The sequence below is a fragment of the Tachysurus fulvidraco genome, chromosome 16, assembly GCF_022655615.1.
Source record: "Tachysurus fulvidraco isolate hzauxx_2018 chromosome 16, HZAU_PFXX_2.0, whole genome shotgun sequence".
Lineage (NCBI taxonomy): Eukaryota > Metazoa > Chordata > Actinopteri > Siluriformes > Bagridae > Tachysurus > Tachysurus fulvidraco.
The window spans coordinates 8,165,726-8,178,885 of NC_062533.1; the positions used below are offsets into that span (position 1 = coordinate 8,165,726).

General features: G+C 38.3%; 1 long non-coding RNA gene across 1 annotated transcript; it reads right to left on the minus strand.

The window, feature by feature from the left end:
• Nucleotides 1–2,048: 2,048 nt before the first annotated feature.
• Nucleotides 2,049–13,160, minus strand: LOC125138939. Its single transcript, XR_007138034.1, has 2 exons — nt 4,814–13,160; nt 2,049–3,100 (listed from the first exon to the last, which is right to left on the minus strand). It is a non-coding gene; the product is annotated as an uncharacterized LOC125138939 (long non-coding RNA).

A 13,160-nucleotide genomic window follows, 5' to 3' on the forward strand; every position in this document is an offset into this window, starting at 1 on the left:
AATAATATTTATTAATAGGTTGTAAACTACATGGAGTGTCTGCTATAGAAATGATAATATAGAATGTTTGTATTAAAATAAACATTAATAAACACCTTCTGACCAATCAGATTCAATGGTTTAGATGTGCTGTGTTATATACTGTAGTTCATTGTTGCCAAAGAAAGAATAGAAGCACTCTAAAGTGGTTTGTTTAGCCTGTCATGTACTTTATCCTTGGCCCTGTGCTACTCCGGTTTCTGGATTTTCTTTGGATATCAGTGTAAGATTTTTTTTATATAACAATATAAACAGTATAGTACAATATAACATGGTGCTGTTGCATTCATCTCCAACATGGCCATGGTAGCCAACCATGAGTCTGGAGGGCTTTCACTAGCTTTCTGTGTGTTGTTCATTGCAAGCATCTCATCAGAAGTGTCTCTTATCTGCCAACTGTGCCTGAAGTACCGAGCACTTCAAAGAGCCATTGATGAGAAGCAAACACAAAAGGTCATGCTTTCCTGTGTATTTATGAGAATCTGAAGTACCTCTCTGGGGCCTGTTTGCAAATATGTGCAGCAATCGCATTCTTTTGGTAGTGCCTATACCTCACTATCCTGTAGGGAAAGAGAGAAGCAGTAGGAAGCTGTCAGATGCTATTGATCAGTAACGACAAGGGAAAAGCATGGAGACGATATATGCTGCCTTGTAGCTCATGCCTAGTGTTCCCATTTTAGCTTCAGTCATGTCATCACATAACCCTCTGCCAAGAGTGTATTTTTTGCTGGTTATTTCTCAATGCCTTATCCTTCATTGTTGTGTCATGTCTTGCACTAGTCTGGATTCTGACATAAAAATGTACTATACGAGACACCGATGACTCCTGATCCTGTGTGAACAGATTACAAACTGCAGTAGGGTGTGGCCTTATACTGTGAGCCCTGTTTCATAGATGATTTAGCCACTCCTGACTGCTTGGTGCATGTGAGCGGAAGTTTACTTCTGCACTCAAACAACAGCCATCTTTACTTGCACAAATACTGTACATCCGCTCCACACACTCCTCACCCCTTCAGTCATAAATTTTGGAAAAAAAGTTAAGTCTGTGTGTGTGTGTGTGTGTGTGTGTGTGTGTGTGTGTGTGTGTGTGTGTGTGTGTGTGTGTGTGTGTGTGTGTATACCAGTCACTGAAAACCGAGGAGACTCTGCAGTCATGCTGCAGTGCTGCAGTCTCCTACAATGCACCTTTGCACGGCTCACAGGGAGCATGCTCAGTAGTCTCTATTTAAAATCACCTTCCTTCTGTGTCCTCTGTCTCAGTCTTCTTTCCCCTGGACAGCTGTTCTGCCCAATGTATGCATAAACAACACACACACACACACACACACACACACACACACACACACACACACACACACACACACACAGACTGGTTTGTACACGGACTGCTAATGCATATTACACTGGTGCAATGGTAGTGCTGATTAATGACTACAGTGTATAGTTTATAATAACACTGGCCTTGTACCAATATAGTATCTGGGTATCATGTTAATGTACTGGTGTTTTGGAAAATGTAGTAGGTACATTTAGGTACATATTAGTTGTTTAATCACAAACAAATTGGGAGCTTTAAGCCAAGGACATATGTGCAGAGTGCTGAGAGTGTTACCAGATAACAAGAAGTCATGGCTTTAGAGTGTAGAGTAATACGGCGTAAATTGTAAACCTCCAAATATCAGTGAGCGTCTATTTGGGAATCAAAGTGAAAGGGATTCAGAGTGCAGGGTCGTTTTCTTCCTTGCTACCCTTCATCTTACCTATGTGGTCTCTGTGTTTTACTCCAGGACTTCTACACCACATTCACCCCTTTAAGGATATTACAATTTAACAGCACTCTTAAAGACATGGGATGTGGCACAACCAGCCACCAGCTGCACTCCCACCTCATATTCTTTTTGAGTTCTGGGATTTTTCAAAGGAATAGTGTAGTACAGCTTGCATGACAGCAAGTGGAATATAGCACACTCTGTACTGTATATCACCTGTGAAGGATGAAATTGCAGTAGGACAGAAATGGATGTCTTTATTTCATTCTGGAAAATAAAAATCTCCATACAACTAGGCAATAACATTATCTGTCTCTTGGAGCTAGTGCTATACTGTATATAATGTGACTATAAATCCCACGGTGTCCTGCAGGGACCTGTGTGAGCCAGAGGCAGTGGTGTCTAAGCCGCACTGCCAGCCTCATTTATTTATGAGGCCCAGTCGAGCTCAGAGAGAGGGAGTAGAGACATTTCCGTCGTCAGAAGAGCTTGTATCTCACACAGAAGTCATACATAGAACTACTACAAACTCAGGGACATTCTGAATCCCTGTAGTAATGTATGGATTACACAGACTTTTAGCATTAGAAAGCGATAATTGATTATTAATAGAGTTTGTTTTTGCATATAACTTGCCAAGCAGACTCTCTAGTACTCAGAATTCTGTGCTTGGTGGATGACGTTTTCCTTCACACTTTTTTGTCCCGCTGATTTTCTGTCTCCTGGTTGATTGGGTTGAATGCCCAAAGGCTGTGCCATGGCCCTCTCTCTTCTCAGCCTTGTTGCCAGGCGACCTGCTGCCTGTGGCCATGCCTGCATTAAAAAAGCTGTCAGACCTCTTTTGCAATGGCTGCCTTGTTACCAAGGCAACAAGCTCAACACCTCCATCACTGCCATTAAGATTTTCATAGTTTCTGAAAGCACCGGAAACTGAATCTTATGCTTCTTCTGCACCTTTGGGCTATAGAATGAGTCTGTTTATGTTCTGTGTCCTGGAACAGACTTTATGCTCATTCCTGTTCCACAAATATTCTTATAATTAGATTAGATCTAGCCTTTCCCAGCAGTGATAGCAAACAAGCTGAACAGTGGGACAAAAGAAGGCCTTGATAAAATTGAATTCTGGGGCAAACATGTTGTGACAGCCAGCCAGCGGACAGATGAAATATCTTCTTTCCTGATGTCCAGCTCTTTTATTGACTGCCCTGCACAAGTCAGCAGAGCAGGCGTTTCCTTCGAACTCTTTACTGCAGCAGATGATTAAAGACTGCACAGCAAATATACTTGGTCTGAAATGACAGAAATTAAACAACATCTGTTGATAAATGGACAGAAATAAATGGACACGCTGTCACAACTAAAACTATGCTTTAGCAATGAATTAAAGGGACTGAACAGTGCTGTTGTCAATAGATTAGGGGAGTTCGCTTGCTCTCTGTTCAAGGTTGAATTTGAAGTTATTTTAAAGTTTGTGAATGGTTATTTAGCTGAGGGTATTTCTGTTTATGTAGTGCATCTATAACTATGTGTATGCAGATCTGATACACCTAAGCTGCTTCTTAGAGATACACAGAGTACTTCCGTTTAGCCGTCAGACAGAGCCAGGCCATCCCTTAGACCAGCAAGGTAGACTAATTAATCTATCTGTGCTGTGATGTGATGTGATTGCAAGCGTGTAAGTCAGTAGTTTATATCATTCTTACATGTGACTTTTGAGACCTGTGGCACAGTTACTGCTACCGTCTACTCTGACCATTTCTCCTATTACTTTCCTGTCTGAAACAGACTAACTTCCTGTTTCAGAAGGATTCACAGCAGGCTGTGTGTGGGTTAAATGTCTTCATCAAGTGAGCTATATAGTTATCCTGGCTGTTAAAGAAATCTTGTTATTCACACTAATAATTATATCGAGCTGTTCCAAAGGAAGTGCCCTATATCAGGTGTTTTCAAATATTTTTGTGGCCAGGGATCCCTTAAAGAGTGCAATGTGTTCCATGAAACTCCTCTATGCAGCTTTAACTTAGTAATGTTATTTAAATGTGTACAACAGTATTATCTCTTTAGTACAGCCATGGAGTTACTCTTGACATCCATTCGGACTGGGTTGACATTATTTATGGGCCACTTGTTTCGGAAATATTGATGTTGGGATTAAACTTATTCTATTTAAACAAATAGTAATATAGACCAATACATAAAATAACCCAGTAATATATGTAAAGTAACTCATAGCAGTGGATTATTATTTCCACCTTTGTAAGATAAACATCACAGAAGGCTGACTTTGCTTGACAAACATTGCTCTTTATAATGGATTATTAGAAAGCTGATATTCCTAATTAATGGTTTCCTAGATCATTAATGGTACATGAATTGTACAAATGAAATGAAAATACCAATTAAACATCACACACACATACACACACAAATCTGACTTGACCTTGGTAGTGAACGAGTAAAGTGGATTAAGCTTTCTGAACAAAGGCATGGAAGCGTATAACACTTGCTTGGCCAGACATCTCCACTGTTCCCTTTCACCTTGAACATGTCTCTTTAAATCAGTTCAGAGTCATACCAGAACAAACCAAGGTAAAATCATGATACATTATTCAGTATATACTGCATCTATTATTATTATTATTATTATTATTATTATTATTATTATTATTATTATTATTATTATTGATGATGATGGTGATGATGATGATGATGATGAGGATGATGATGATCATCATCATCATCATCATCAATCATCAATTGCAATATTTGTAATATTTAATAAACAGATAAACAGATATGATATATAATAAGGTCTATAAATATTTGGCCATTCACAAAGTTGTTGTTATTTCAGTTATTTTTATGTCTATTTCATATAATATAGTGAAGTTGAAATTAAATGATGATTATGTGCTCAAAAAAAAACAAAAGTAATTGAACATAATCATAAGTGAAATTGTCAGTTTTATTATTTGACTGTAAATGCTTTAGTCGGTTATTACCTGATATCTTGAACCCATATTCACAGACATCATCAGACACTGGGTTTCTTCCCTGGTAATGACCTGTCGGGTTTTTCTTTTCTGCAGTCTTCAGTTCCTGCTTGTTCTTGGGACATTTTGCCTTCAGCCACTGAAATATGCATAATCAATTAGATTCAGGTCAGTTGATGGATTTGGCCATAAAAAAAGGACAATTCACTTATTTGTCTTAAAAAAATTCTTGTGTTGCTTTTCAATGCATGCTTTGGGTCATTGTCCATTTGCACTGTGATACGCCGCCCGATGGGTCTCGGAATTCACATCATCACTAAATCCAAGGTAACTAGTTCCTGTACATCACCATGCCATTAGATGAGGTGGTACTCTTCAGTTATTCACCGGTAGACTACTAAAATAGAAGAATGTTGTCTAAGTGTTACAAATATTTATACAACAAGTTTTATACTGTATATATGATATAATAATGCTAAGATTATATTATTTTCATGATGCCTAATACTTTGCCTTACAAATAAGGCTGCTGGTCATGTGACAGCGCACAGCCATGGATGTAATACATAATCTGCATTTGGCAAAGCTGAGGTGGAGTGAGAGAGCATGTGTCTGCTTAGCTCTCTAATCTTACTTCTTACTGAGCACACTGCAACGCCAACACTCCACCGCAAAAGTCCCTTTTTTTTGTTTTAAACCTTACACCTTCATGTCCCTTGTTATATTATGACTCATCATTTCTCACAAGGGCTAGAATCTGCTTTTTGTTTAACCTGCATTAAAATGCAGTGAGGTTTCCCTGCCTGCATGAAAGCATACAGAATAATATGTCATGTTTCACATCCCCCTCACCTCACACTCAGTGGTTACAGTACAGGATTTTGGTTTAATAGGATGCAAATGCTTTGGAGTCAGTGAACGCCTGAAGTCTGGAAACAGACACTGGCTTTCTGCCCTAGTGATGCCCTGTCAGGTATTTAGTGTTCCTTTTTTCCTGCATTCTTCAGTCTATGTTTGTTCTTGTTCTATAAGATACACATTGCACTTATTTGCTTTAAAGATCTCTTCGGTTGATTTTCAATGAATGCTTTAGGTTATTGTCTATCTGCACTGTTAGCTCTTAAAGGCAAAAAACTATTTTTTTAAAAACATTAATCATTCCTATCCCTTGTTTTATTATAACTCATCAGAATTTCTCACTAACACGACTAGATTCTGTTTTTTTGCATAACCTACATTAAAATGCAGTGACATTTCCCAGCTTCTGAAGGTTTCGGCTATGTCACCATGCAGAATAACATCATGTCATGTGTCATATCGCCCCCTCAGACTCGTCTGAGACTAGGTCAATATCCATTTTCCCAATCCTGCTGTAACATACACTGTTTTTGTCTCCTTATAAAAAGTCACATTACAGAAGATTGATCTGGTTTGGTTTCAGTTGTCATATTGACTTTAAAGAGTAATTCTTGATGAAAAATGAAGTGGAGCTTTTTTCTGTAATTGATATTGTAACACTCTCCTCTTATTGCCTTTGTAAATTCACCTTACTTGACTAAGGTAGGTCAAAGTGGTCTCTTCTACACAGATATGCACAAATAACACTTTACAAAACTCCCATGCCTTGAAAATTGACCCAGCTTGGCATCTTCATGCCTCATGGTTCTCTTTTATAATTCATTACTGTACTGACGCTTTATGCTTTCAACTGCATTTCTATTCCAGTCGTGGCTATGGACATTCCAGTTACTTTAATGTCTTCTTATTGTCGTGTTTATTTATTTTTTTGTTATAGGGGTATTTATGCTTTACTGACCCTCTGTATGCTCGCCCTTACTCTTTCTCCTACTCTCTCAGTGCATACTTTATTTATCTCATGCTGGCAATGTTTATATCATACATGTAGTGTCTTTAAGCTTTGGATCTGGAGAAACCATAATTCATCACATCATACACTGCACATTACTCGTATACGGCTGGGATGAAAGTGAAAATTGAAGTCTACTCGACCTAAATTAAGACTTGTAGTGTTGACAGATTGCCTTACCTACCTAATGTTCTCACTGGTACACTGAGCTACATTTTCCCATCTGCATGATTTAATGCATTCCATTCTTAATGCTCACTTGGTGTTTGTGTCACTTTCTCTGCTGGATGATAAATCATTAACATCTTTACTCTTACGGTCAATGAGATTTGATATGCCTCCGTTGAAATGGCGTTAGAGGGAGAGCTAACAGGGAGTGAGCTTCAATTTCTAGCAGCACTCCTACTACACTACAATGAAGACACAGCTCCATATGCGAGCAGATTGTGTTCACTGAGAGTGATTGTCTGATTTGATCTCACACACTGGCAGGAGACATGGAGGCCATGTTGCATTTGGGCTCTGTGTATGTGTAAACGTAGAGATGGCATGGTTTTCAGTGTGTGCAGATGGACTGCCAGTGGGAGGCCTTTTTATTTGCCTTGCAGCAACTAATATCACACAGGGTCACTGTCTTGAGTAGAAGACTGTATATGAAATACTTCATGTCTGCCATGCTTGTATTATATTAGCAAAGGCAACACAGTCAGGGAAGTGAGTTTTAATTAACTTTTACTTTGACTGTCACAGAAGGAAATAATGCTGAATTTATATGCTTTCAGAAGTCTCATGAAATTCAAGTTCTCCAATGAAATGTTTTGCACAAGCTTTCTTGAAATTCTAATCGGCGTTAATTTTTCATCACAGCGATAGTCTTTTGAATTTTTCACATGTTTTCTCTGTGTTCATGTAGGTTTCTTCTAGGCTTCCTGTTTTCTTTCCACTGTCCAAAAACATACAAATAGGTGGACTAAATTTATCTAGATTAAATTGCTTGTATGTGAGATAGGAGTGTGTGGATGTTTGTGTGTGAATTGTGCCCTGCAATGAATGGTGCCCATGGTCAATTCTCTTATCTTGCACCTATGTAGTACCAATGCTCCAGACGCACCATAACAACGGCCAGGATAAAATAGTTACAATAAGATAAAAATGAACAGATTATTAGTTTACCAAATAAGATGAGGCTAGTTAACTACCTAAAGTTTTCAGGGCACTTGAATGTAAAGAATTTATAATGACAAGTTTCTTTCTTTCTTTCATTCATTCTTTCTTTCTTTCTTTCTTTCATTCATTCATTCATTCATTCATTCATTCATTCATTCATTCATTCATTCATTCATTCATTCATCTTTAGTTACTGCTTTATCCAGATCAGGTAGATCTTGAGCCTATTAAGATAGCTTTGGGGCTGAGCCACTTACTTGGAGAACCCAGAGGAAATCAAAATGGATGCAAGTGAACTTGGGAAACTTCACTTGGGAAACTTCTGTGTGTGTTAAATGAACCAGGACCGACCCTGGGGCCCTAGAGTTGTGAAGCAACAATGTTACCCATTGTACTGCCCTATTGAAGCTGATATTACAAATGGTAAACAGTACCATCTGAAAACATGACAAGAAGTTATTGTAGCCATACACAAGAATGGAGTCTCATCTGTAGATTCATACATGTGTAGGTTTCTGAGTCCACACACACACACACACACACACACACACACACACACACACACACACACACACACACACACACACACACACACACACACACACACACACACACAGACACATCATGCTTATATTCTCCCTCTCTCTAAATCTCCACAATCTTCAGAGACCTTCACCAGAAAGGTGAGAAGAATTACTGAGTACAGCACAGACACAGAACGAGAATAACACAGTGGTGGGAGAGTGTGGTGACATGAGAGAGTGAGGAGAAGGAGATGGAGAATCATGGAGGGGCAGATAGAGGGTAACTGTGAGGTCCTGATAAAGCCTAGCTGTGAGGAAGAGGACAGATAATGGTGGATGAAGCATACAATAATGGGTACACGCTGCTGAGCTGCCTTTGTCAAAGTCTCTGTCCCCTTCTGGATTGTGTTTAGCAAGCTCCAGTTTAAGCTCCACTGTAGCCAGATACACAGCTATGCTATGCAGTCTGCGGATGTGAGAACAGGCAAGATCTATTTGAACTGTCTGTTTGACTTTAACAATTATCTTAGGTGTGTCTAAATGTGTGTAAAAGCCTTGGCCAGAGCTTGGAAATGCCAGACCAGAGCGATTATTTGCCATGTTGTTATAAGGCCTTAAAGCAAAAGCTAGTTAGCAACCTTACTTTTTACCAATGTAGCCTACTGTATTATTTGTGCTTTTTTAAATACAACTTTATTGATATTTCTCTTGTTCTGTCTCTTTTCAACTATTACCAGATAAACTATGATTCTTAATAAATAAAAATGACTTGTGTTATAACATAAATCACATGTAACGGTTAAGACAAGACAGGTAGGACACTGTACAGATCAGAATTACCACCTATTACCACCAAAGCTTAGCTAATTTCTAAAACTGAGTTTAAAATGAACCATTATGCAAATTTTTAGACTGAATTGCCTGAAGTCTTGATGAAACTGTAGCTAGTAAGTTAAGCTATACAGTAGATTTGGACAGTGTGCTAGTTAGCACAGCTAATAAAATATGTTCTTTAGGGTTTTAAATAAAGCTAGATGTCTAGTGTTACACTGAGTTGGTTGTGGCTAAATTAGAGATTTAGAAAATAAGATATTTTTCTAGATTTACAAACTTTTCAAGATGTTACACACACTAATCACTGACGCTGTGTGAAAATGTGCCCTTTTGAACAAACACTGTTTACTTACTTTGTGAGAAATCATGTCATTGGTTTTGCGTTAGAATGCACGGCATTTATCAAAGCTACAGTAAAACAGATTTTGACTCCATTTCCTGGTCCGGCTCATTCATCCAAACACTTAATGTCGTTAGCGAAGAGCGAAGCTACTCTCTTGTCTCTCTCTCTCCTGAGTGGGTCTCTCACCCAGACGCATCTACTCCAGACACAAAGACATGTCTGTCTGCCTGTTGGCCTGTTCAGCCCCCAATCGTCTGTCTACATTTCACCTTTCGTTCTAACTTGGATGTTGTCACTGAGCACCTTTTGAATAAAATCACATCTTTCACATCTTTGTGTGTGTGTGTGTGTGTGTGTGTGTGTGTGTGTGTGTGTGTGTGTGTGTGTGTGTGTGTGTGTGTGTGTGTGTGTGTGCTTCTATATTTCATGTGAATAGCTACATTAATAGAAATGAATCATGTTTTGAATACTTATTTCCTTCACTGTGAAGGCCAACAAATTTCGAGTGCAGGTTTTCCGCTCTTAAATGGCTGAGATTTCACATCTACTCAGTTCATTCAAGTTATATAGGACTTTCACTAATAAACACAGCTTTGAATAAATATAGACGTAGCTGTAGATTCCTAATGAACAAGTTTGATACATGAGGAAGAAACCATGAGCTGTTGAATCATCCCTCTATCTATGCATAATGTACTGTATAGTTATGTCAAGGTCTGTCTACATATGTGAAACAGTGATAAGACCTGTTCTTTTATATACAGTCTGTTATCTGAAGTGAAGGCTACAAAGCTGGTGTAAAATGTAGTTCTGGTGCTCACTGCTTTCATGCTGACTGTGTTCTGAGCATCAGGACCAACAATCAGCTCTTGCTCAATGGGCCGTACTAAAATGCGACTGGTACATTGTCACTCTTCCCAGTCTGATATCGATCAGATTCTTAACGCCTGACCAGGCGCTGGTTACCCTGCATGTCCTTTATCACTCACAAAAAAAAAAGTGATCCTAGAAATGATATAGGAACCTACATGACTGGGCATTTATTGCACATACAGCCTGGAATAAAATGTTCATAAATAATTTAGAACCAGTCCCCAGTCAAAGGTTGGAAAAGGGCAAGTGGTTGTCTGTAAAGGTCGGGAACGTGGATTGCTTTCATTTATATTGTCAGTCTTTTATTTCTGACTCGTCATTCCCTAGATGACGTGAAATTAGTTGTCCTGCTTGTTGACTTGGATGCACATCACCCTATTTGCCTGTTATCATATTTCGGTTTGTATACAAATGGAATAAGCTTTGAATGAAATTGAAGACTGATGTATCTGGCATAGAGTCAGACAAGAGCATGACCTCGGCTTTTTCACAAAGCTAGCGCTTGTTGTCTCACAGAATTCTAATCAAATTATTAGTCTTACTATGCAAAGATTTGACAATATGTTGGTATGATGAAAGTCAGTCACTTGTTTGAGCTTTACATCGAAAAGGAGAATATTTGTTGCATCACAAAAGACATATCTAAAAGCTCTAATCACCATCAAGAGAATATATTTCCCAAATGTGTAAATAATATCTAATATCAGCTATTATTGAAGAGCTCATTCAACCATTAAAGATCTTACAGTAATGAATATACAGAGGGTTTGTAGAATAGATCACCTATCAGGAAAAGGGATTTGTTTTAAATCGAAATCATTACTGAATTGTAACAGCATGGCACAGATCCTAACTAGACTGCAGCAGCTGCATCTCTGTGCCAGGTTTAAAAGCATGGTGTGTCTATGTCTATGTCTGTGTTTTGTCATTCAAATCCAGCTGTGGTTTTCCATGTGTCCACATTTTCCATATGCATTTGTGTTTATGCAGTAGACTTTCACAGATGCACGTGTTTAGGCATTTACACAAGAGAGGCCTATGCGAGAGGTCCAGCTGGACTACGCTGAGGTGATCGTCCTCCAGCTGTAACCTTCACACAACACACACAGACACACACTCACATGCACTGCTATTACAGATGGTCTCATATTTTAAGATACCTATCTTTGTTCTTTTAGTGAAATTATAGAACTAAAGACGATCCATTCATAATCTACTTACAGCAATGTGTAACTTATTTAGAGCTCAATGAGACACCCATGGGACACTGTTGACATTATGGACATTTGGAAGCAAAAAAAAGTGCATTGTGTGCAATACGTTCACTTCACTTGGCAGACCCGGTATGTTTTTGCTTCACTTCTTATTGGATTGTGTTTGCAAACTCCAACAGCTTGCATTCTCTTTGAAATGCTTTAGTGAAACAGGAGATTTATCAGAGCACTGAAATTTGAGATTATGGCGTTTATTTTAAATCATTCTTTATTTCGTTCTAAACAAATTTGCAACTCCGTTTCTCTGACTATGGAAAGAACAGGAGTCCGGTTTACTCAAAAACCACTTATAATTGCAATGTTGTCTCTGAAGTAATAATAGTAATAATAAAAAAAAAGGAAACCTGTTGATTAAACGTTAACATCCAAGTGTATTATGAGCTAAATTGACAATGTTAATTAGCTTTGTTTACGCAGGGTTTTCGTACTTTTCTCAGTGACGAGAAACTAATAGTTTTAATGCCTTATTTATTGTCATAGTTTTATATAATGTCCATAATGTGTACTCCACAGATGTGGCAGCCGAGATCAGGTTGAAAAACCAAATTTAGCATTACATTTACTGCATTTAGCAAACTTAGCAGACTTACAATTTATTTCAAACTCATGACCTTCCGATCAGTGGTCCAACACCTTAACCGCTAGGCTTCCACATCCCTACATAGTTGCATATTGACTATAGAAACTGATATTCTTTCTCCTTTTGCTGTTGCTGACATACAGTACAACATACAACACTATTTTGATGCCCTGCTTCTTTAACCTTCGCTGTATCTATTTATTTATTGTTCTATGTGTTTATTGTGTTTTCATCCCAGATGCACAGTCATTTGCAGATGCTCTGTTATATACAGTACAGTATCTGCCCTTTATGAAGTCTCGGGGACAATAACCTTTCATTTTATCATATATGAGCTGTATAGAAGAACGATAATAAAAGCCACCTGAAATTGACTTGACCCTGAACTGCATGTCTTTCTGTAAGAGCTTGTATTCCAACGTTATTCACCCCATCTGTAGTGTATAGACGATTATCCTGGACAATATTGTTGCGATTCTGTTTTCTTAATAAGTATTAGGAAGCTCCTTCCCTTACAACAGTTTATTTACCGTAAGAGCAACACTAGAAACTTCACCTTATGATAAGCACCAGTCATTGTGTCAGTTGTAAATGATTTGTGTCAGATGCACAGATACAGGAAGTACCATGGGTTGTATCTTAGTACAAATATTAATCAGCAAGAAAGTGGTTTAATGCAATAGACCCCAGTATTTGTTTGAAATGAAGCCAAATGTTTTCTCATTAATAAGAACAAACATTGTCCTGCAGATGAAATATGAGGATTTAAAGCCATACTTAACTTAGAGAAGATTGTTTAAAGGAGTTTAATACCAAGTTCAGCACCGGTGCCTCCCATCAGTACTGAAAATAGTATAGAGTTTTGCTGAGAGCAGAAAAGTAGTCAAATTAGCG